The sequence below is a fragment of the Taudactylus pleione genome, unplaced genomic scaffold, assembly GCF_031769625.1.
Source record: "Taudactylus pleione unplaced genomic scaffold, aTauple2 ptg000201l, whole genome shotgun sequence".
Lineage (NCBI taxonomy): Eukaryota > Metazoa > Chordata > Amphibia > Anura > Myobatrachidae > Taudactylus > Taudactylus pleione.
The window spans coordinates 58,434,380-58,458,130 of NW_028284603.1; the positions used below are offsets into that span (position 1 = coordinate 58,434,380).

At 43.5% G+C, this 23,751-nt stretch overlaps 1 protein-coding gene across 2 annotated transcripts in view; it reads right to left on the bottom strand.

The window, feature by feature from the left end:
- LOC148518434 (F-box only protein 30-like) overlaps positions 1 to 18,030 on the bottom strand; it is a 34,015-nt gene extending 15,985 nt beyond the window's left edge. For both annotated transcript variants that reach the window (XM_088477399.1, XM_088477400.1), the window contains exon 1: positions 17,943 to 18,030. The gene's annotated coding sequence lies outside the window, so the exon portion shown is untranslated. The remainder of the gene's footprint in view (positions 1 to 17,942) is intronic.
- Positions 18,031 to 23,751: the final 5,721 nt, after the last annotated feature.

Sequence of the window (23,751 nt, forward strand, 5' to 3'; positions counted from 1 at the left end):
CTGGGGGAGCGTCAGAACAACCTAGCATTGCCCTGGATATATATGTACATATTGGGCTCTATAGCAGCATATCCCTAACAGTGAATGTTTTCCAGATCTCCTAGTTGGTGCACAGGTTATTTATTACTAGCTGAAACATTTTAAAAGATCAACAGGTGGTGCTAATTATTTAATTTGTGATACTGTGAAGAACATGCAGCGCTAGTAAAATTCTATTACATTAGTATTTCTATTGTGGCCATGGTGTGCACTTGGGAGGGGGGTTTCCAGCCAGACGGAAACCCCCCCTGTGTTTGCCTATGCTGCATGTTATCTCGTTGCACCCACTGCACTTACCCTTCACCAAATATACCACCTAACCACTATAGTACAGGAATAATAAACAAAAATACTGCGCAGTATTTTTGTTTATTATTCCAGTATCACTAAGGAGGACAACCCTTTTTTTACTCGCAGCACACTCCGAACAAATCAGCAATTCTATCCTTTGGTGCGCAGGTTTAACCACCTACTATTGTAACCACTAAAGTACCACTCGTCCATCCATCAATGCAGTATACTGTACCTGAGTATACAGTAGCCAATACCCACTAATACTGACAGAAGACAACACTCGATCGCCTGTGCACATGCAAAAACCTGGCAGTGATTGACAGCTCAACTGGGCGGGCAATTTAAATGTCCATCCAGTTGAGCTGTCAAGCCCGGCACATCGGACAGACAATTGGTACCCAGCTATAGACATAGGGTGGGCCTTTCTAGAGGGGGATTTTCATAAAGCAAAAAAAAAAAAAAAAGTCAGCGGCTCTGCCGGGTCTGCCCATCAGCGCACTGCCTGCCCACCACCAGCGCACTGCCTGCCCACCACCAGCGCACTGCCTGCGCATGGCTCTCTGAAAGGACCAATCTCCCTGCAGCATTCCTAGGAGAGGTGAGTGACTTTCTCCTGGTGTTGATCGAGCTGTGTCATGGGGCAGTTATTAATGTATCCAGCAGCAGGGTTACTTAGCTTACTTCCTTGTCATGTAGTACGTGCTCATATGGTGCTGTGCTTGCTTAGTTAAACTCCCCCATTTTAGTAGTTTATTAAACTGCCATACTGTCTGCCACTGCAGTGCCACTCTATTTCCTAGATGTGCCATGTTGGAAGCTGAACTGCCACATGCTTGTGACGCCCACTGCTGTCACTTAGCTTAATCAGTCAGCTAGCTTGGTGCAACTTTTTGGCCTAAACTGGATGAAATCAGTAATGGGTCCCATACATCAGAGATGGATTGCTGCTGTCCCGCGATGCTGCAACCCGGCATCGCAGGATCGCAGTAATCCAACATGTTGGATTTTGGCGATTTGACGATCGCGATCAAAAAATGATATCAAACGTGTCAAATGTCTGTGATCCGGCGACGGATCGCAGAACATGGATGGTGGGCTTTTGGAAATTTTCGACCGCATCCCTGCATCGCGGCGATCCGTCGCAGATGTATGGGCATCTTTATGTGAGCTGTGAGGTGGTCAAAACTGACTGGAAATGAATGATATTGAGGTTAATAATACTGTAGGAACAAAAACAGGCCCAAATTATGTGATTTGAACTTTTTTTTTATTTTTAGAAAAAATCCAGATCCATAACCAAAACACACAAAACCAAATCCAGATCCAAAACACAAAGTAGATACAGATCTAAAAACAAAACATATGGGAAACGGCGCACATCTCTAATATACACACACATACAGTAAATGAATGGACATGTTAGGACACCCTTTTATACGCACCTAACAGAATATTCAGAAATAAGTGAGGGTAGCTGTATGAAAAAAGTAACGCGTTCTGTATGCATATTGCAAAAGATTTGCCTCTCTGTTATTAAGCAACTGTTTCCAATAGTTCTATCAAATATACACATGAATAGGAACAGTTTGGCTGTAGAGAAAACTATAATTAGCATATTTCCAAAGAGGCTGCTTTAGTAAAAGCATTTCCACGAACACAAACCTTTTTTCTTTTTATGAACTGTTGGCTATAAAGGGCCTTTCCTAGACTGAGCAGCTCACAAGGTTATTAGAGCAGCTGCTTGCTCCGCTCATGACATGCAACTTGTGCCTCTTTATAACATGATTAAGCAATTCCCTGCTTAGTAAGACGTTTATCAGCATACATGGGACAATAGTCAGATTAGTATAGATCTGATCATTATGTATATTTAAACAATTTTTTTTCTTTTGTGTTAGACTGGAATATTTACTCAACTAGTACTAGTAGGGAAAAGGTAGCATTTCTATTTGGCTGCCTTATATTTGGAATGCTGGCACAGGATTTTAAAATACAGTCAATTATATTCATATGTAACTCCAGTTTAACACACATAGATGTATTCATTGTTTGGTATAAATTTAAAGAACCAGTAGGTGGGGGACAGCATTTAAAACTGGAAAACAACTTATATTTACCTCCACTGTGTAGGGCTTTAATGGGATGGCCCACTAGTGAACGACTGTAGGGTGGCAGGGAGATGGACTACACAGTAACCAGGGTCATTGTTCTACTACAGTTTATGAAATGAGAACAAACATCTGAATAATTGTCCAGTAAGCCAGCCACTTTGTGAGTGGGAAGATCGCTCCACCACCCTCCACCCCACCCCACACACACACTACCAACACTGTCTTAGCTGCAACAGACTTGTATGTGATCTGTATATAAAGAAAATCCAAGAATTCATACATTGGTCTGTTATTACCTGTTAGGGGCATATTCAATTCTTTTTTGAGCCCGTAGCTCCCATCTATAGTGACCAGGAGCTATTCAATTTTGTGAGTGACCATCACTTATCGCAGAGTACAGGCCTGGCCAACTTGTGGCTCTCCAGCTATTATGAAACTATAAGTCCCAGAATACACTCCCACTGATCAGCTGGTAAAGCATGCTGGGACTTGTAGTTTCACAACAGCTGGAGAGCTACAGGTTGGCCTGGCCTGGCATAGTAAGTAAGGCTTTTGGGCTGGGGCAAGAGTGCCTTAACAGCAGCATGCCCAGCACTTGGCACAGGAAAAGTCGCTTTACTTGGCTAATCCTGTACATTTGGATGTGACAATGCGGCCGTCGTGTTCCAACGTGGGGCTGGTCGCCCAAAACAATTGAATAGCTCCCTGTCACTTTAGACAGGAGCTACAGGCGCCACTATAAGATCAAAAACGCTTACACTACATGGCCAAATGTATGTGGACACCCGAACATCACACCCATATGTGCTTATAAAACACATCACACCCATATGTGCTTATTAAACATCTCATTGCTATAACAGTCTCCACTCCCCTGGGAAGGTTTTCCAATAAATTTGGGGACATGGCTGCAGGGATTTGTATCCATTTAGCCACAAGGAAAGGCAGTGAGTGGCCATGTTCTAATTCATCCCAAAGGGGGTGAAGGTGTGTAGGTCAGGGCCGGTCAAGTTCTCCCACACAAAACCATATTTTGATGGACATCTCTTTGTGCACAAAAGCACAGTCATTCTGAAAAAGACTTGTTCGAAATGCTTTGGCCATGGGGTATAGTGCAATCAGAGAGGACCAAACTTCTGGAATCCCTAAACTGCTAAAGTTATTTAAGTGACTTTATAGTCTCCACATGTATTCCTCTACTCGTCCAGCCCACCCTGGTCTCCTCATCTGTCCCTTTACTCGTCCAGCCCCCCCCCCTCTATCCTCATCTGTCACTCTCCTCATCTGGCACGCCCCCTCTCCTCTTGCTGTGCCATGCATAATGGCAGAAGGCAGATGCTTGCTTGTGGGGAGACTGAGGGGGGACCTCAATCTAAATCTGCTGTGGTGCTACATGCCCTGCTGGGACGTCCACGGCTCCTCCCACGGATGTCCCTGCACTGGCAGGCAGCAACACAGCAGATAGTATGATTTTGTCAGTGTGACTGTTGCACTGGCAGATAGTACTGGGTTCAGGGGGAGAAGAGGACCCTGGCGGCAGCCCAGGCCCCATAGCAGCTGCACCCCATGCACCAACGGTAGTTATGCCTATGGCACCAGTCACCAATGTGTGTGGCTGATTAAGGCTGTCTACAGTTTCTTTGTCATGTAGTATATTTCATATTGTTCATGTTACTGGAGGGCACAGCATCTCACAAAGGGGTCTATTCATCATGTTAATCTTCATTGCTACAGCGTGGTGACAGCTGATGCAAAATCAGCTGCCCCCGGGACCGGCCTCACTGCTCCTTTTCAGAGCAGTGAATCCTTTCACTGCTCCTGTCGGAGCAGTGACGGGAGTGTGCATGCGCGACCTACAGGTCACGCATGCGCACAAGAGCCCCGATGTCCGGCGGCAGGAGTCAGACAGGGGCGGAGGGATCCGAAAGGATCCCACTTCACAACCCGGACCTTCTTCCCATAGGGAAGGAGCTGGTTGCGATGCCGTAGCAGTCAAGCTCCGAAAATATTATATTTTTGGAGCTTGATGAATACTGTTCCCATACTAGTGTATGGGGACAGGGGGCCATTGCGCAAAAGGAAGGTAAGTAGGAGATATCTGATATCTCCTGCTTTACCCTTATGATGAATGGCACGATAACTTAATTATCACAATTGCAGGTTAAAATGTGCATTTTCATCTGATTTTGTGAAAGTTAAGTGATGATGAATAGGCCCCAAACAAACACAATGGCAAAACAAACTGAACACTTATTTTTTTCATAATGAGAAAGATATACTTCACAAGTCCAATCTGCCTATACTCTCTGTTTACTACCAGGCTACTTAAGTTATCAGGACAAAACCTCAAGAGGTTATTTAAGGACACACCATTATTAATCTCAGATTTCACTATGTATCTAGCTGGGAGTGACAATGCAGAATGCAGATGTACCAAGCAAGCATCATGAGCTTTATCCTTTTCAACAAAAACAAGCTTCTAATGTTACTAACAGCCTGCATGTGACCTGTAATTACAGAAATTCGACATAACACTTCTAGTAGTGTGTCCCATAAACAGAAGATGTAAACTATGATTTATTTCCAACTTTCTAAAGCATAAAATAATAGTAATGATAGATATTAGCATAATATTTGTTATGTAGATATATGATAGACTTATATATGTATTCATAGTTCATACCTATAGATTGTAAGCTTGCGAGCAGGGCCCTCTTACCTATATATCTGTCTGTTATTACCCAGTTTTGTTTTATTAATGTTTACAATTGTAAAGCGCAACGGACTATGCTACGCCATATAAGAAACTGTTAATAAATAAATAATACCATGGTTCTTTGTAATTTAGATATATGAAAGTCTAATGTATGTATTCATTGCATTGTTATGTCAGAGCCTCAAAATGGTTTTCCCAGAAATGTGAAATAACCACCATCTCTGTTCCCCTATGTATTTATTAGGACTAGAAGAACAGTGAAATGAATAGAGTATTATTCCTTTTTCAGCTGGAAATTCTCTTTAATTACAGTTTACCTTCTTTATATCACACCAGTGTTCTCCCCACGCTTTATCAGGGCCGCAACTAGGGCTGGGCTAAGGGGGTACGTGTCCCGTGCGCCGTACTTGAAAGAGGTGCAGAGGAGACGGGGGCCCAGGTGGCTGCAGGTGTTGATTTGGATTCGCACTGCCAGCCGAGATGCAGTTAAGATACTGCCGCCCGTCGGAATCCCGACGCTGGAAGCTCAACCAGGGACTAAAGATAGGCATCTTAATCCAGACGCCTATCTTTAGCCCCACGCCGAAATACCGATGCCTGGCATCCCAAATGAAGGTAAGCCGGGGCTTTCTAGCTGTTAGCCACGGTGGAAGAGGGGGGGGGAGTGTTAGGTGTAGGCACCCCTGGGGGACTTAAGGTTAGGCAGCCCCCTGGGGAGAGTTAGGGTTAGGCTAGGGTAAGGGGTGGTTAGGGTTAGGCACCACTGGGGGGCAGGTTAGGGTTGGGTGGGAGAGGGGAGTGTACTTACCAGCCCTAGTTGGGATCTTCATTGTTCAGGCTTCCGGCGTCGGTATTTGGTCTGCCAGGAATAGATCTGGCAGCATACCGTTTGCCTGCCAGCCAGCCGCCCGCAGCAGCCCTTGAGACCAATCGGAGCTCGTGGATCGGCAGCCAATTAGCAGCTGCTGCCGGTCTGCAAGCTCCAATTGGCTCGCGACCAATGACACATTAGAATGACGGCAGCGCTATGTCTCTAGTCTCAAGGGCTGATGCGGTCATCTGGCTGCCAGTGTTGCTCCAAATCAACGCCTAAGAAGGCACCTAAGGAACACAGAAGAACAAGATCCTTCTGAAGAAGAGCTCTCATTCTCGAAACGCGTCAAGGATATAGGACATATCCAGAACAAGGAGGGACCCTGGAACCTGGTAACCGGTACCTGTTGGTTAGACACTGCCTGGCATTATCCACATGGTACTAACAGACTTGTGTGAAAGACATAAATTTGTAGCACTCAGACACTGCTCACATTAGTAGTTACACATTGATCTAATAAACTGGATTTGGAAGTATTTGTGTATCTTCAATACGGGACATCAACCCCATATAAAAAAGTGCGTGTAGTGCTATAACTGAATTTGTACTGCTTAATAAAAGTGTGTGAGGACATCACGGATAAAATCTTAACAGCAAATATATAAGCAAACATATTATGTTTTGAATATTGGTGTGGTGGGAGTGAGGATGCAAATGGAATGGTGCTTTTTATTTTCCATTTGGGGACCACAATCTGCAAAGCATAACAATGACCTGCAAATGGGTTTAATGGTAATATTTTGCTGTAGGGAAGACAGTGAGAGAATGAGGACATTTACATTAAAAATAAAGGGCCTGATTCAGAGCCAGACGCTCTGACCAGAGCGCTCGCTCTGAATCAGGGCCCTCCTCCATTAAAATGGAGCGTCCTCTATCAGAGCCAAAATCACTCCCACTGACATCACTAGTGATGTCAGTGGGGCCGGCTTCAGACGGTAGGCGTTCCCATGGGAACGCCTCCGTCTGGCAGGCACGCCCCTGGCACGCCCACCAAAGGGGGCGTGCTGTCAATCAACATCGACAGCACGCCCCCTTTGGTGCGAGACCCCGAGCGATGGAAAGCCCGTCGCTCGCCGGGTCTCGCGCATGCGCACGACGGAGCTCCCTCCGTCGTGCGCATGCGCAGTGGGGAACATCGACCCACTTGCGAGCGTACTGCCGCTCGCGAGTGGGTCTGAATGACCCCCATATTGTAATTTGTATTTATTTTTTAAAGGGATAGATATATTTAAAATCTATTTCCTCTGTGTGTACCTGCTCTCCCTTGCACACATTTCCCCTTGCATAGTTGGAAGCAATCCTCGGTGACATCACAATCATTACACCTATTACTGTGACTTCGGCATAAGAGAATTTGGTTTATTAAACACTTTGTTCTTATTGAGTACCCAAATAACATTTTCTCAGTGCATAGTTATGCTGGAACCCGAGGCTGCTACTAACATCTGTGTTCAAGGCAATGGGGGACAAGCATACCACCATTATGAGTAGATGTTTATACATGGCTGGCAGTCTCAAGTCTTTAAATAAAGAACCATCACACTACAAACAAAACAGCAGGAATGATAGTTACTCTGGCATGTCAGATATACACTTCAGCACAAGACATATTAAAAACAACAACGTCTGTTGAAGAACCTTAAAAGGAAAGCAGACAACATTTCTTACACATCTGATTCTGGGCAATGTACCAGCTGTGTGTCATAAAATGACAACTCTGGGCAATGGGAAAAACAAGATCAGATTATAGGTAGAGTAGAGAATAATTTTGCACTGGTAAAATGCCTGCAACTTAAAATGAAAAGAAAGGATTAGTCACCACAAAAGTGACAGATGCTATCTGGTCTTCTCTGAGAAAGCCTATTCATAGGAATTTCATCTAAACCGTAAAGTGGAATGTTGGGTGTAGTTCACCAAAATAGCATTAGATACGACCACCTATATTTGATGCAACTTTCACCTAGTAAATAACTGGAGACTCCAAAGTGTCTGCACTACTTCCAATGGTTCCCTGCTTCAACAACCGTTTCCTATATGAGTTAGGTGAACAATGCGGTCGGGCAGAAGAAAATAATATATACAGATCACTTCCAAATGAGGATTCCCATATAAATTTGCCCGCAATCGGCATTGGTTTTACTTTTTATCTAACACAGTTTCCAAATTGCAGTCCTTGCCCATGTTTATAAGATCTCTGTCTGTGGAAACAATAGGATATTTACTGACCCAGCCTTGTAAACTAAGTCACCTGTGTATGATTAAAGGAATCTAGAAATGCAAGCTGATTGAGATGCGTGATCTGGATTCGGAAAACAGTGATCTAGAGCAGGGATGGGGAACCTCTGACCCGCGGGCCGTATATGGCCTGCACAATAATTTTATCAGGCCTGCCCTCACCTACCTGCAGCCGCACGCTGCACACATGCAGGATCCGGCTCTGTGACAAAGCAAACCGGATAGGATAGCATCTGCATCTTCTGCTGCCGTCTGCCCTGGAGAAGCTGAGCAGAGCAGCACTACGGTGGGGGCGGAGCTCAGCTGTCTGATGACTCCCGGGATATTTAAGCCAGTGATCTGAGGAGTCTGAAGTGAGCTGAGCTGGGAAGAGGGTGCACAGTGTGGGTGGCATGTGGGAAGAGGGTGCACAGTGTGGGTGGCATGTGGGAAGAGGGTGCACAGTGTGGGTGGCATGTGGGAAGAGGGTGCACAGTGTGGGTGACATATATATATTTTTATATATATATATATATATATATATAGATACATATATCAGGCACATTTTTAAGTTGATCATTTTATATGGCCCGCGAATGATTTTATAAATATTCAAATGGCCCTTGGCAGAAAAAAGTTTCCCCACCCCTGAGTTAGAGAAAGGATCATTATACCCCTTTCAGATATACAACCCGGGAAATTTCCTGCTCAGACCCGGGAATTTCTCCTGTGCAAATTCCCGGGTAATTGGTCGAGACCCCCCTTTCACACTACAGTGACTACCCGGGAAATTCCCAGGTAGACCCCTTTCAGACAAGAGCAGGGTTTTTCTGCTTACCCGCCTCTTCTCTGCCGTCTGCTCCTCCTAGCCTATCCCCTCTCTGGCTGATGATGATGATGGTGTCATAATTCAGCTGCCGGAAGCCGGCCAATCATAATGCAGATTTTTTTTATTATATATTTTTTTACATTTATTTTAATTCCCTGGTGGTCCAGCGGGAGTGCGGGTGGCCCACTATGGCTGGGACCAGTTGGCGGTCTCCAGTGCGGGTGTCCCCAGCGTCCGGCTGGAGTCCTGTGTCGCTGACATAGCAACCGGCGTGGCAGGCGACCCGCTGTGGCAGAGACCCGCCGGCGGGTGTCCCCAATGTCCGTCCGGGGGTTCTCTGTACACAGCCAGCCAGTGCTGGGGGTGATGAGCAGCAGCGCTGAGCATCCTATAGGACGCTCTGCGCTGCCAACTCAAGCAGCAGCGCTGAGCGTCCTATAGGACGCTCTGCGCTGTCAACTACATGCAAAAGCTGCTTGGTGGTGCCCGGGAGTAGTAAATTCCCGGGTAGCACCATTCAGACAGAAACAGGGTAATTTCCCGGGACTTAAGTCCTAGGAAAAAACCCTGGTCGATTGAGGGGGCGGCTACCCGGGAACGTGTTCCCGGGTAGGTACCTTTCAGACAGACAAGGCTACCTGGGAATTTGGCTGAGGCAGGCCAAAATCCAGGGAATCTCGAGATGTCTGAAAGGGGTATAAAACGTAGTACAAATAATTCTGTAATAGACCTTGATTCTGCTGTTATAGAAATGGAGTGTCCTTCTCAAACTGTCTGTTTTAAGGATTCATGTGTACAGTACAGCATATCCTGTGGTGAAGGGGTATGCAAAACTCATGAGTGTGTGACTTACTAAGGCACTGGAACATTCATCCCCATTTATCTGACCTGTCTGTCACTTGTGGCCATGACAGCTGGTGGTGGCTCCATTTATATGCCTCACACGTGACCAAAAGTGTGGATAGATGAATAGAGCACAAGTTAGCATGAAACTAGACCATTCCATTTTTTCTATATTTCACATAAATTTGTGCCCCTTTTACTGCATGCAGCCTAAACATTTCCAAAAATCAATATCTCTAGTTTCTGTTTTACACACAAAGGATAAACACAATTATCCCTGATTTCATAAACATATGGTGAAAATCTAAAGCCGAGTACACACTAGACGATGCGTGTACCCAGCCGACAATAGATGCAATAGATAACATTGTGTGCGGTCCGTACGCACCACACTATTTGCTGAGCGTCCGCACCATATGTTGTTCCCTCACTGTATCCTCAATGCATGGGATCGTCAATCACATCCTCAGATTGAGCTCCTTCTAAATCTAAATCACTCTGCACATTTTAAATCTGCCCCACCTGCAGTGCAGCATGGCTTTACCAAGATGCACAGTTACTTGCTATATCTTACTCAATTCCCAAAGCGGAATCAGGCTCATAGTGTGTACACGCTGGACGATTTGAATGATTTGTTGTTCTGGTCCGTTGCAAAACGACAAATCATTTAAAAAATTGTCTAGTGTGTACCCAGCTTTAAGATTTTTGCAACAGCTTTGGCTAAATATATAGTCCAGAAAAGACAAAATACAGACTCAACAATATTAAATGTTACATTTTAAATGGAAGTAATTTAGAAGACTTACTGCGTACACATGTAGCGATTTAAAAGAACGATTTGAACAATATCGATATAGTTACCGCTATCGTTCAAATCGCTCATTTAAATGGTCCCTACCAACTTACCATCGACCAGCGATGCGCGGCCACGTATGGATGATAGCGATATCGTCCATTGGCCGTGCATGCCGGTCAACCTGCTTGATTGTTGATCGCGGGTCGCTATAGTCGTCGGTAAGTAGGTGGTGTGCTGGATGATCGATATCGATCATCCAGCACACCAGGGAGGGTGCATAACGATCAGCCAGCGATATCGTATCGATGTCTGATCGCTACGTGTGTACGCACCATAACTTTGCCTCTTTAGTCCACCATGATGGCTGTACAACAGAAATCACTGATTATTTATGAAACACATTGTACAATATGAGAGGAAAAGAAGATGGTTACCCACCCACAAGGCATAATTACCAATAACTACAGCGTTTTCCATGGGTGCAAGCTTATCACAGCACAGAAAGGACACCCACTTACATACTGTAGTCCTTTACTCCATTACACAATGTTGGACTATATGTCATGTACAGAAGGTGCTACTATGACCAATTAAAACAATAGATGTCAGAGACGCTGCTGCACAGTTATTTTCCACTTTATTGTGGCGATATTTCATTTTTGATCTACTGGCCTCTCCAACAGGGAAAAACAGTCCAGTCATACAACATAAATGCTAAAATCAAAGCAATTAAAAATAATCTATGAAACCAATATGATAAAATACACTGGTCTTCACAATGCATTACAGGATTCATTTTAAACAGAGGAAAACTGTACACATATTACAATCCATAAGGACAAGCACGAGTGAGAGTATGCTAACCATCTTGGAGCAAAGTCACTGAAAGCTCACTGGTTGAATGTCCGAAATATACAGTGAACAAAGGTAATATAGAAATTTAGAGCTAATAAATATCAATAGTTTAAAGTAGATCACACTTGCCATTTGGTTTCAGATTATGCAACTGTACAGTTAATATAAATGTGTGAAGCAGTAATTGAATATACAGGTCTTCAGAATCTTAATTTTAAGGCTGATTAGACCAACTGTGGGCCTATCATGGAGATAAAACACAATTTAAAAGTTAATCTGGAATTTGGCAATCACTTAGGCCACCGACTTATATGATTTTTCAACTAAGCTTGATAAAAACTAAAAGGTCAGTCTCATACCATGTTAAGGGGGTGGGCTCAATTTGAGACTATTGTATAAAAGGGGGAGGAGTTCGGGGAGACGCCTTCAGCGGGACGGGAGGGGGGTCTCGATTTGCTGTGGGAGATGAGAGAAGGTGTGTCTGTCAGACATCCAATGAAAGCTCTGAGAGGGGAAGTGGAGCCTCCTTCTAGCTCTCAATATCCAACTGCTAAACTAATGGAGCCGATACATCAATCAACTGGACCAGTTCAGCGTTTTGCCGATGATTTGGTAAAAAATAAATTGGTAATGTATGGGGTTCACCGATCGCCAATTGTGACCAAAAAATTATCGGAATCAGCGGATCAGGATTTTCAACATGTTGGATTTTGCCGACCAATCGTGACACTAAATTAGCATGGTTTGATGGCCCTTTTTTCCCGCCATTACTAGTAAAATGGGAAACCGAAAAGAGGACGCTGTCGCCCCCATTTTCATCAGGCTGGGAGCATGCCAAGGGCTCTGGGAGCTGTTGGACATGCTCCCAGTCCCTCTCTCAATGGAATAGATGCTGCACGCATGCGCTATTCACTGCTATTCACAGCAGGTGAGAGGGGGCCTCCCACATTTTTCGGACACTGTCCAGTCCAAATCAGGACATGCCATAATGCATCCTGGTGCCATTTCTTCCCCAGGTAAACAACGCACACACCCCCTGCCACCCACATGATATAAAAGAGAACCTGATTCATCAGTCCAGGCCACCTTCTTCCATTGCTCCATGGTCCAGTTCTGACAGCCATGTGCACATTGTAGACGCTTTCAGCGGAGGACAGGGGTCAGGATGAGCACTCTGACCGCTCTGCGGCTCCATACACAGCATGCTGCGATGCAACTGTGTTCTGACACCTTTCTATCATAGCCAGAATTAACTTTTTCAGCAATTTGTGCTACAGTAGCTTTTCTGTGAGATCGAACCAGGTGGGCAAACCTTCACTCACCACACGCATTAGTGAGCCTTGGGCGCCTATGATCCTGTGACTACCACTGCATATTGTGAACACCACTGCATACTGTGAACACCACTGCATATTGTGAACACCACTGCATATTGTGAACACCGCTGCATACTGTGAACACCACTGCATGTTGTGAACACCACTGCATATTGTGAACACCGCTGCATATTGTGAACACCACTGCATACTGTGAAGATCTTCCATTTTGGATATGCTCAGGCTCAGTCTTCTAGCCATCACAATTTGGCCCTTGTCAAAGACGCTCAGATGCTTACATTTGCCCATTTTTTCTGCTTCCAACACACCCCTTTACAGGTGCTATTGTAACAAGATAATCAATATTATTCACTTCACCTGTCAGTGGTTTTAATTGATATGATGGGTGTATATTATATACACACATTCACTCTTACTTTTAAAAATTTGGTTTGTTTTTATTATTTCTTTACTTTTAACCATGAGGAGTGGCTCAGGATTCCTCAATTATCTGGTTTTAACTTCTAACAGTAGCCTGACATGTAAGCCAAACAAATAGCAAGCCTATCAAATTAATGATATCAGCACAAAAGCTCTCTGTGTGGTCAATAGTTCTCAGGAATTTATTTGGCTGCACTGTCATGAATATTGGTTAATCACACAAAATGGTTACGTTTGCTGACAAATTCATTGTGATGACAAATCAAGGGATAAATAAGGATATATGTGCATCATCTGCAGATTACTTGATAATATATGATACACGCTTTATAAAAAAATCCCTTCATACGGATGGGAAGTCATTGATGTCGACATTTGAAAACATCAACATTGTAAGAATGTCAACATTTTCATTAGGGTTAGGACTAGAATCAGAGTAAAAGCACAATGTTGACATTTCAACCATGTTGACATTCTGCTGCCGACATAATATACAATGGAAATGAAATAAGTATTGATCCCTGGACATTTCAGTTGGTGGAGCGTTTTATTTGTAAATATGGATAATAAATATGGATACTTTCCTTATGATAAGCTTGTCACCCATGAATGAATAAGAAGGTATTTCAACATGCAAAAAAATATGAAACATATATAGTGTAATTCAGTTGATGGGAAACATCATACAAAGCCAATGTAGCAAGATAAAATAACATGAAAATCATTAAGAAATAAGCTCAAACATAGAGCAATAAAGTGTATAAACAGTGGATTTAGCTATATAGAAGATAAAACAAATAAATCACAATAAATACCTAAAATCAAATTAACTCCGCTAATAGAGTGGCATAAAACAAGTAAAATAAAAATGTCCAATAAGGCACCCGTACCAGAGAGCATTGTGAGTTAGGTGAAGGTGTGCACACAGAGCAGTTCCAGAATCTGCCCTGTGTGTCTAACTAAACAGGAGGCTCCTTCTGGTCACTGGGTAGTCCCTTGGAGTATTTTACAGTACAAGGCAGGTTCCTGACACGTTTCAAGCTGCTAGACTCTTCCTCAGAGACTGTGAAGAGCCTAACAGCTTATTTCTTAATAAATTTCATGTTATTTTATCGCCAATACATTGGCTTGTAATACATAAACACTACATAACATCTACTGTATCAGTCTCTCCAGTCTTCCAACTTTGCATAGTTTTTGATAATTTTTTATTGTGTATGACATTTTATTTATAGTCTATTGTTATTTTATGGCTGAAATTTAAATTTTACCTTCTTGCTTCTACATTCATCCACCACTATCAGCCCTCTAAAAGCCCCATGTCACATCACTTCAAACTAAAATAATAGTACCAAAAAAATGTATACAACCACTTCAAACTTATATAATAGCATAGGAAACATATACAACCACTGTACACAATGACTCAGCAAAGTATATTACACACTTAATCATCAACTTATATGTATTTGCAGGTGGGAAAACTTTCTCATGTGACCACATGCCACACTGCATATGGTATTACTGCAACCCGATGCTTATATATCATATTATATGCTTATACAGGTTGAGTCTCCCATATCCAAATATTCCGAAATACGGAATATTTTTAGCATGACTGAGATAGTGAAAGCTTTGCTTTTTGATAGTTTAATGTACACAAACTTTGTTTAAGGCACAAAATTATTACAAATAAAGTATAAAATTACCTTCAGTCTGTGTGTATAAGGTGTATATAAAACATAAATGCATTCTATGTTTAGATTTGGGTCCCATTCCTAAGATATTTCATTATGGTATGCAATTATTCCACAATACGGAATATTCCGATATCCAAAATACCCTTGGTCCCAAGTATTTTGGATATGGGAGACTCAACCTGTATATCATATTATATGCTTATATATGAAATTAATCTACTGTGATTTCCAAAATATTTTAATTTAAAAATCATTACTGGACATATTGGGGGCGATTCAAATTTTTCGTGGGCGGCGATAATGGGCTCCCTGTGTTGAAATTCAATTGTTCTGGGTGCCCATTAATTATAGCGGTTATCACGCCATATTAGACCAGGTTTAACCCTGTCAATAACTGTCCTGCTTTATGGTCAGCAGGAAGCCATCCCAGGAAAGAGTATAATGCATGGGAAGGATGCTAGATTAAATGCTTTGGTGGGTTAACAGATTCACAGAAATGTTTTTTGTTAACTAAATAATGGTGACAGGTACTCTGTAAAATGAACAGAATTTATTAATAAAAAAACAAAACAAGTATTACCAATTACTGTAGCAATGCATACAAAATAGATGAATAATAAGGCTATGACCAGACTGACTTTGGTTAGGATGATAGATGAGAGTATGCAAGATGTTACCAAAATGCATATTTTTCCTTAGCATTTATGGGGAGAATCTTGTCATGCTGCATGTAGGACAGAACAGGAGCCCAAAAATATTGCAGGCACTGTGGTCACTGGAGCCCATGCCGGGAAGTGATCTACTGTATATACTATTTTACTATGTTTTGGTCTGACACTGGTTTTCTGTGAACAGCTAATGTTGCAGATAGAGACTGATTCAGATATGTAAGCAATGGCGATATTTACACAGTTGAATGATTATTGGCTGACTGCACATGCATCACGCACACACTGCGCACGCGCCAAGGTACCTTAGCGATGTTGCTTGCAGTGAAGATTTCTTTGCCCTGTGATTGACAGTCAGGGATCTGTTTGGGGTGCTTACAGGGAGTGGCGTTAAAAAGGCAGGCGCGTCGCATCCATTTTTGGGAAATGTCTCAGCCTACAACTACAATCCCATATGCAGATAAAGTGGTTCCGACATCTCAGTTCAGATGACCATTCTGCGCGAGTATAGGGCTACTCAGATGGGCGATTATTGAATGATCTGCAACGGCGGCTGCGTATATATGTACGCAGTTGCTTGAATTTGTGATGGCCCCGTTGGGCGTCTCAATACATATATACCGGCGCGGCGTCTGCAACATTTCCACACAGCAGCTGCACGCGGGATAGCAGCCGCAGTTGCATTAGCGTACTTATGTGAATCAGGCCCAAAGTTCCTTATGAATGTGATGGTGCAGAGCATTATGCTCCTGGCATCCACTCCATAAGGCAGCGTGGGAATGTAACCTGCTGAATAAGTTCATTTGAACAAGGCATTTGAACGAGTAAAATTATGTCTGCTGTTTGCTATACTCCTTCTTATGTCTACAGCCATGGCCAAAAGTTCTGAGAATGACACAAGTATTGGTTTTCACAAAGTTTGCTGCTTCAGTGTTTTTAGACTTTTTTGTCAGATGTTATTATGGTATACTGAAGTAATATTACAAGCATTTCATAAGTGTCAAAGGTATTTATTGACAATTACATTAAGTTTATGCAAAGAGTCAATATATGCAGTGCTGACCTTTCTTTTTCAAGACCTCTGCAATTCGCCCTGGCATGCTGTCAATCAACTTCTGGGCCACATACTGAGTCATGCCAATAGTAAAGGATCCTGAGACCATTCATGTGTGGGGTTGCTTCTCAGCCAAGTTAGTGGGATCACTCACAATTTTGCCTAAGAACACAGCCATGAATAATGAATGGTACCAAAACATCCTCCAAGAGCAACTTCTCCCAACCATCCACGAACAGTTTGATGACGAACAATTCCTTTTCCAGCATGATGGAGCACCTTGCCATAAGGCAAAAGTGATAACTAAGTGGCTCGGGGGAACAAACCATCTAAATTTTATATCCATGGCCAGGAATCTCCCCAGACTTTAATCCCATTGAGAACTTGTGGTCAGTCCTCAAGAAGCGGGTGGACAATACAAAAACCCACAAATTCTAACAAACTCCAAGCATTGATTAGGCAAGAATGGGCGGCCATTAGTCAGTATGTGGCCCAGAATTTGATTGACAGAATGCCAGGGCGAATTGCAGTGGTCTTGAAAAAGAAGGGTCAACACTGCAATTATTTGACACTTATGAAATGCTTGTAATATTACTTCAGTATACCATAGTAACATCTGACAAAAAGGTCTAAAAACACTGAAGTAGCAAACTTTGCGAAACCAATACTTGAGTCATTCTCAAAACTTTTGGCCATGGCTGTATAGTAGTTATATGCACAGAAAATAATCAATCATTCATATAGCCCCAAAAAGACAATACATAAAGCAAATTTAGTACATATATGGTGGTTCATGAACACCAAAACAAAACCTTTTCCAGAACAAACTTTTTTTTTGGGGGGGGTTATATTGTACCTAAATATAGTGCTGTGCGTCCTGTCTAATTTTGTCACTTGAAATTCCTTTTACAGATCATTACAGTTCTAATGGAATTAAACTGTATTTGTATTTCTAGACACAAAAATATTTAAGATTAGTGTGAGTTTCCATACTGCACATCAAACTAAGCTGTACATGTACTAAGTGGAGATAAGGGAGCCAAATGAAAAAGGCAGAGAAAATCCCTGTACATATACCATATCTACTAAAGGGATTTCTCTGTTTTCTGCCAACTAGTGCTAAGAGCAAGCTACAATATTGCGCTGCAGTGCTAAGTGACCCAGCTATTACTAAACATGACATGTCACTTACCATCAGCTGTCTTCCCCAGCTTCGTCACTTCTAGCTGCCGTTATCTGCTTCTCCTCACTGAAGAAGCAGGAAGTGAGCTGTCACTTTGGCTGGTTGTCAGTAAAGTTTGTTTAAAAAAAAAAGAATTCACTGAAGCAGCTGCACGGGAGGGAGAGCAGAGGTGAGAGTCGACTCCATAGTGTAGTTTTGGATTAGCTCAATTAGTACAAGGGGGCAGGAAATGTATAACCAAATATATAATATATATATATAATATATATATATTTACACAATATATATATATATATATATATATATATATACACGCTGGTGTCCAATATTGCGGACACATTTTGAAATTTGAATGTTTGGCAACTTCGAATGCTTATAAAAACTGTTTCACTTCACGCAGTGCAATGATTCATATATCAAATGAAAGGAAATTTAATGCTGAATTCAACACAATAAACTGAGGTAAAATATTTGCATTACAAGGGAAGTTATGCCGTGAAAACAACACTTATGGTGGGTACACACTGGGCGATATTACTGAGCGACTGCACAATTATGACATCGTAATCGTGCAATCGCTCAGTAATCGTGCACAAATCGTGTACAATTTGTGCACTTTAACGACCAGCGATGCGCACTCCCGCTGGTCGTTTCCGACATTGTCCATCGCCTGAACATGCAGCACAATCTGACGACCTCGTCAGGTTGCTGCATGTTGGGGAATGGGGGAGAGAGCCCGGCGCTGAATGATATCATTAATGATATCATTCAGCGGCTGTGCTCAATGTCATGAACGACAATGAGCGCAGCCTGCCAGGGACACACTACACAATATCGCTCAGGGAGCAAATCGTGTAGTGTGTACGCACCATTAGGGTGAAAATCCCTGTGTACTTATGATGTTACTGTCCTATCAGTATTTTGTTGGGTATCCTTTATTTTTCAAGACCGCAGCATGGTGGAGTGTGCCAGGCAGACCTTTGACCAAGGGAGCCTGTCCTGGGCCTTCCACTGGATGGATTTGGAGGACATCACATAATATATCTTAATAACTTGAAGATTTTAACTCAGGTAACGCCGGGTACTTCAGCTAATATATGTATATATATATATATATATATATATATATATAGTGACATGGAGCGAAGAAATAAGGAGTCATGACAGGCAGGTACACAGTAAAACAGTGTCTTTAATGACAGCAGACACTGCACTTTAGCATACATAGGCTTAGGCCTGCACACACTAGCACATAAAATAAATCCACAGCTGAAAGTAAAGGTCCCAGCACTCCTAGCCACAGATGGTCGCGTTCTTCCAGCATAGCCAAAATCATCAGTCTCTGGCACTACAGTACTTTGGCCTACTAAACCGACCACTAGCCGGTGTCAGTGCCCAGAGGACTGGGTGTATGAGAGTTTTAAACCCTTCCTGTCTCTCAGTGATGAGCTGCAGCTTAGCCTGTGCAACTGTGAAAACCCAGAATTCCACATCTCTACTACTACTGCAGAATGCACAGGCTTCACTCTAGCCTCCCTTGGGGAGCTGATCCCACAAAGAGTGTGGGCAATTCAGGTGAGAGACAACCCCTCTCACCATACATCCCCCCTTTTGCTTTTCCAAGCTTGGGGAAGTGCACTTTTCTCTTTGCGACGGCCAACACCATTTAGCCTTCCTAAATTCCCTGGAATAGACGTCTGTAAACCTGGTTCAGTTACCGGATTGTGGCTTTCTGACCACCTTTCTAGGCTATCTTTCTCAGGGTTGGGTATGATATGTCGGCGTATGAGATCAGTTGAAATACCGATGCTGGAATCTCGATCGTGCAGAATCCTGACAGAGTCAGGTAAGTATCCTAACCCTCCCCATCTCCCCCCCTAGCCCTAACCCTCCTTTGGTGGTGTCAAACCTAACCCCCCTGGTGGTGCCTAACTTCCCCCAGATGGTACCTAACTCTAACCCCCCCTTCCCACACCATAAACCTAACCCTCACCGGGGGGTGCCTAACCATAACCTCCCCGATGGTCCCTAACTACCCTCCCTCCAGCCTAACTCTAACCATTCCCTGGGGGTGCCTATCCCTAACCCTCCCGAGGAGGTTCCTAAACCTAACCCCCCCAATCCCCGGACAAAGTGTAATACTTACCGCGTGGTCGGGATGCTGGACGTCAGTATCCTACTATGTTCAGCATTGTGGCATCGGCATTATGTGGGCGTCGGTATTCCGGCATCAGTATATCGATGTCCAGGATCCCGTCTTCCGGCATCTTAAACGTATCTCCTTCCTCATACCTGACGAATGTGGTGCATTCTGATAAAGGAGTAAACATCCCCCGTTCTCTGCGGACACTTGATTATACTATTTTCCATTGCTTTGTGGACCACGTATTCCTGACAGGGACAGTGGGAGATCCGCGTGGTCTAGATAGAAGTACAGGCATCAAATTCTCCTCTTGCTAGGGTTTGAGCAAGTTGACATGGTATATCTGCTCTGCATGTCTCCGTCGTGACTGTTTGACTCGATAATTTACCTGTCCTATAGGTTCCACCACTTTGTAGGGCCCGTGCCAATGGGCAAACAACTTACTTTCTTGTGTTGGTACCAACACTAGCACTTTGTCCCCCAGATAAAACTTCCGGACCTGAGCTGTGGCATCATAGGCTCGTTTCTGTCAAACTTGGGCCTCTATAAGATTTTCTCTAACAATGGGTCCAATTTGATACAGCCATTCATACAATTTTCTCACAAACTCTACAATGTTTGGTTCCTCTATCTTCTGCTGTTCCCAGCCTTCCTTCAAGATGTCTAGGACACCTCTAGGTTGACTTCCAAAAAGAAGCTCAAAAGGGCTAAACCCGGTTTAGGATTTGGGTACCTCATGTATGGCAAACATGAGGTAAGGGAGTACTTCATCCCACTCCCATTTATTTTCCAGGACTGCTCGGCGAATCATAGACGTTAAGGTCCTGTTAAATCTTTCCACAAACCCGTCCATTTGTGGGTGGTATACTGAGGTATGGAGACGGGTTATTCACAATTTCTTGCACAATTCGGACATTAGCTGGGATATAAACGGAATCCCCTGGTCTGTAAGTATTTCTTTTGGAAATCCAGGTTGAAAAAAGAGAGCAGCAATTTATAGCAATAGTAGTTGTCTTGGTATTTCAAAAGGGTATTACTTCTGGATAATGGGTGGCGTAATCCATGATCACCAGGACATATTGTTTACCCTGCTTTGATTTTTCCAGTGGGCCGACGAGATCCATTGTGATGCAATCAAATGGTAGTCCGACAATAGGCATTGGGACTAGTGGTGCCCTCAGATGAGGTCTCGGGCTGGTCTTCTGGCACACGGAACATTGTTGGAACCTTTTGACTTCGGCCACGATTCCTGGCCAAGAACAGGATACGTTCTAGCGTTTTCTCTTCTCCAAGATGATCTCCCCAGAGATGGGTATGAGCGGCCATCAACACTAGTGGTATATGTACCCTGGGTACCAATAACTGCTCAACTTTTTTTACTTGCTCCATCTTGACTCTATATTGTAGATTTGACTTAAGGACAGAATATGGAGTGCCCTCCGGAGGGTAAGCAATTTTTGCTGGTCCCGTGCAATGCTTCGTAGGTCTATGTCAGCCGGAAGTGTATCCCAATCCAGACTAGGTAAGGCCTTGAAGACTTTACACATGCTTTGTCTCTGAGGTTCCTTTAAAAGCTCAGCAAATCCTGGGAAATTGAACGGATAAGGGAGCTTAGGTCCAGCCATGGCTATCACCTCATAAATGCGCCCTTTTATGGTGAGTAGAAGTTTTCTGTGGAACCATGTACACAGAGTACCTCAACTAACCCTGGCACTTTCTCTACTGTCGTGGGTAGGACAGCCTCTGAGATCAGGGTTAGCTCAGTTCTCGGCCATTGAGCAAAACAGACTCCCACATTAATGGGGGTCTGGAAATCAGGGGTACCATTGTATAGAAAGAAATATATATAGCGCCCGTGCTGGTGATACCACACTTCATAGGCTCTGTTTTCTTTGAACAGTCCCACCTTACATGACATGGCTCTCCCATTCATAGCAGACGACCATGGAGTCTCCAGTGGTGTTTCCAGGAATAGGGGTGGCAGACGGGTTCACAGGTCAGTGGGGTGCCAACTTAATGGGATGCCCATTCCCTGGTTTCTTTTACGGCATTTTTGCCATATTTTCTGTGCTCTGCTCCAACACTATAACTAACTCCTCTAGATTCTGAGGATCGGCGTCTATGACCCGTGGCGCTGCATAGTCCGACCTAGGGTCCATATGCACAGGTCGAAAACTACTGTCTCCACAATCCGAGCGGAAGTGCAGACCTCTGACTGGAGCCAACTTCGCGCGTGTCCTGCGAGTTCTGCAACCTGCTTCCGAATCGGGACCCCTGGTAATAGATCGCCTTTCATAGAAGCACTGCGATTTCTAAGCAGGAGTGAGTCCTGACTGGGCCAGAATGGCACTTTTGACCAGGTCAGCAGAGACTTGCCCCCTACCTCACCAGTGAGGTCTATCAGCCCAAGTATACTCTGGCCACTTTAAGTGCTGTGCCACCCTCTCAAATATCAGTATATATGCCTCTGGGTCATCTGAGGTAGACATTTTCTTTAGATGTCCAGAAGCTGTGGTGCCCATTGATTGGGTCACCAGCTGTAACATTTGGTCCTCTGTTTTTTGATGAGAGGCCAACAAGCTTACCATAGTGCGAAAAACTTCCTCTATTTTATCTCCTGGAGGTTTATACACAAGTCTAGATGCTTTTAAATAAGAAGCTAGTATTTCCCAAAAAATAAATAAATCTTTATCTTTCAGCAATGCAACAGTTATAAGGTTTAACACAGAAAAAGAGAACACTCTTTTTTCCCAGCAATGCAGTGGTTAAATATAACGCAATATGTGAGCCTGGCTCTGTTCAAACAGCAGGTGAATTTAATTACACAGCATGCAAACACTAGCTGGTGAACACTAACAGCATTTGACATGTCTTTAAGGACCTTTTTTTTTCCAGTAAAAAGACAACAGCTTTTTCTTACAGTGCACAGCAAGTTACACAGTGTCCTTAATATAACTGCATTTTTTATGGTTCGCCAACCATACTCACGTATACTGAACGTTCTGCCTTGTCAGATCCTTAGCCACGCCAGAGGCGTCTGGCATTTGCGCTGCGACATAGGAGTGCAGGTCCCCGTACGGGCTACCAAATGTAACAAATAATGTAGAAATAAGGACTCACGACAGGCAGGTACTCAGTAAAGCAGTGTCTTTAATGGCAGAAGACACTGCACTTTAGCATACATAGGCTTAGGCCTGGACACACAGGCACATAAATTAAATACACAAGTGAAAGTAAATGTCCCAGCACCCCCAGTGCTTTATGGTTAGTCTGCTGCAATGGCCTGCAGCCAAAGTCTGCCGTGCTCTTCCAGCATAGCCAAAACCATCAGTCCCTGGCACTACAGAACTTTGGTCTACTAACTGGTCGCTAGCCAGCGTCAGTGCCCAGAGTACTGGGTGTACGAGAGGTTTAAACCCTTCCAGTCTCTCAGTGTTGAGCTGCAGCTAGGCCTGTGCAACTGTGAAAACTGGAGTTCCACACCTCCGCTGCTACTGCAGAATGCACCTACTTCACTCTAACCTCCCTTGAAGGGAGCTAATCCCACAAGAATGTGGGCAATTCAGGTGAGAGACAACCCCTCTCACCCCAACATTATAGTATTTTCCTTTATTTTGAGTTTATTTATTTGAACAGCATAATAGTTTTAGAGATACAAACATGATTTAGGAATAT